Consider the following 2,922-nt stretch of genomic DNA (forward strand, 5'->3'; position numbering starts at 1 on the left):
GATGGCACTGGCATTGAGGCGGGACCAGCTCCAGCTGCCAGCACACCAGCTCCACGGCCCCCTGCTCTGGCTACCACGGCTCAGATCATGAGGCAGGCAGGCAGGCAGGCCGGCCTGCCTGAGCTGCCCCTGGCACCCTCCTCACAGCAAGGGACCCAAGACAGGCGGAGGCTCTCGCTCTTCTTGCTTTCATTTAAGCTCTTTAGTTTCTTTCCCTCCTTCCTTCCTGTCTTTTTCTTTACTCTGTCATGATACCTCCAGTCCTCAGGCTCTCCAGAAATCCGGGAGAATTCCTGAACACAGTCAAACATACAATCATCAAGGAATAAGTAAGCCATTCATTTCCCTCTAAGGAGCCATCTCGCCCACGTGTTTCTCAGTTCTCCCTCCCCACTAGGCCACACAGTCAGCTCCTACTTGGGAGCCTTCTTTGTCTTTGTGTAAACAATGAATAGTATTCTCTAGTTTTACTTCCCATCCTCTTCCAGAATTGCTATTTTCAGCATAAACCGGGATTTAGGATATACAGTGAACCTCAAGCCCCACTCGGGACAAAACCTCCAATTTTCACAACCCCCCTGGTGTATCCACATCCACGCACTTGGTGCTCTATAAGGTAAAGGAAGAAACATTCTGTCTCCAATGTCCTGTCCCGGCCAGTTCACCAGCTAAGTGCACACTCCACACTACCCAGCTGGCTTCAGGGATCCAGCTGGGCCTTATTTACCTTCTCCTAGCCTTCAGCACCTCTCAAAGCCCCTTGGCTAGAGCAGGCTAGCCAGGATGTGCAGAGAAAGGCCGGGGGTGGGGGCAGTCCATGTGCTCACCCACAGTCATCTCTGAGCTAGAGTGAGATACCAATGAAACTCAATGTTGAGGGAAACACCCAGACCCTAAGGGACAGAAAGGGAATCTCAGAACAGAACCTAAGATGCTGACAGGTGGCCCATCCTGGGAAGAAGCAATTGCCCTGGGTTCCAGGGTGCCTCCCACGTAGCTTTTCTCTCCTACGGAAAGGTGGAGTAGACCAGTGTCCAACTTCTATGCTCACGCTAGAGACCGTGGACTGTGCCCCGCCGGGAGCCTGGAGAGGGGGGTGGACGCATGTAGTGTGGTAGAAAGTTGTGCCACTAGACAGGGCTCCTTGGTACCACTCTTTACCACACTCGGGGCTGTGGACGATGGTAGGTCTGAAGAGGTGGTGGGTGAGAGTCAATCACAAAGGACAGAATCTAGAAAGCACGGAACTCGTTTTAGGTCCTTCTAATGGGTAAGTGACACGCGGCATCCAGGACAGATAAACCCCTCGGGACCAATAATGAGAGCAGCCATACCATAAGGGTAGGGGGAAGGTGGGGGGAGAAAAGGGGACCCGATTGCAAAGATCAAGTATAATCCTCTCCCCCACCCCCTGGGAGGGGGATGAACAGAAATGTGGATGAGGGGAGATAGTGAACAATGTAAAATATGAAAATAAAAATAATTTAGAAATTATCAAGGGTTCACGAGGGTTGGAGGGTGGGGAGAGGAAAAAGGAACTGATACCAAGGGCTCAAGTAGAAAGAAAATGTTTTGAAAATGTTGGCTTGATACAATTATGTATGGATTGTTATAACAGCTGTAAGAGCCACCAATAAAATGATTTATGAACAACCACAAATAAATAAAATAAAGTGGTTCTTGGATTTCCAGGTACAGTTTTCCAGAAATGTAAGTAAGGGAAGCTTAAGCCTGGTCAGCAAAAAAAGAGAGCGGCTGCATTTTGAAATATTACTTTTAAGTTCTAGACAACCCACGTTCTATTAATTGCTGGAGAGAAATCAACTTTAACGGAGATGTATGTCTAGGTGTGATGAAAGGAAGGGGCTTTAAACTGAGATTACGTATAAAATATAAGGAAAAGGGATGTGAAATCTATAATTATCACACCATCACAAAATGAAGTCAGCTGTATATCTCAGTGTAGTGCTGAAGCCTTCTTAAGTCCAACTCTCTCTCCCTCTCTCTTGTTCCTTCGCTCTAGAGCTCCAGTACCCTTGACTAAATGTAACCATAGATGAAGCCCCCTGCAAGGGTATTATCATGGGGTTACAAACTGGATGGAGCCAATTAAACACACCCATTACTTTCAGATATACCTTTCATGATGCCACAAGCCTGCCTGATAGCCCCACCACCTGCAGACCCATGGTCTTGGTCCCACCCATGTCCCTCCCAAGCTATCTCCGGGCCCTAATTTTGCCCTCTGCAGTCTCTCGGGCCTCTGAGCAGGCCACCTCGGTCTGGAACCCTGGTGTCCCCCAAGCGGCAGATCTTTCCGGTCTACACTTATTAGGAGGCCACCACGGACCTACAAATCACCAGACGGCTGATGCTCAGCTCCCCCACTGGGCCATTCATTGGTAGGTTTGTTCTCCCCGTGCAGGGGGGGGGACAGGAAAACAGATGTTCACCTTGAGTCGCTGACAAGGTTGGGGGGGCGGGGAGGGGGACCCACCCCCACCCCTGGCTGTCCACAGCATGACAAGCTCTTCGTGGGGATAAAAAGAAAACCGCGGCTTGTAAGTCGGTGGCTAAGGAGCTCTGCCGGTGCCGTGGTTACAGGGCTCGGCTGCTAACCCAGAAGTGTGCGGTTCAAGCCCACCAGCCTCTGCGCGGGAGCAGTTTGAACGGTGCCGAACCAAAGGCACGGCGGCCACGGTGTCGATCCCGATTCACAGGGTGGCCACGGCGCTGCGGCTCTTATCGTGCGGATCCCGGAGCCGAGACGCACGGGAGCAAAGGTCTCCCCGGACGGCAGGCAGGCTGCGGACACACGCCCCGCTCCACCTGGCCGACGGGGGCGGACGCCGCGCTGCGGACGCGCAAACGCAGTACGACGCACGTGCAGTGCCCGGCCCACGTCCTGGCCAGAGCGCCCCT

The sequence above is a fragment of the Echinops telfairi genome, unplaced genomic scaffold (genome assembly GCF_000313985.2).
Source record: "Echinops telfairi isolate 266 unplaced genomic scaffold, ASM31398v2 ScPeMD7_2565;HRSCAF=3150, whole genome shotgun sequence".
Lineage (NCBI taxonomy): Eukaryota > Metazoa > Chordata > Mammalia > Afrosoricida > Tenrecidae > Echinops > Echinops telfairi.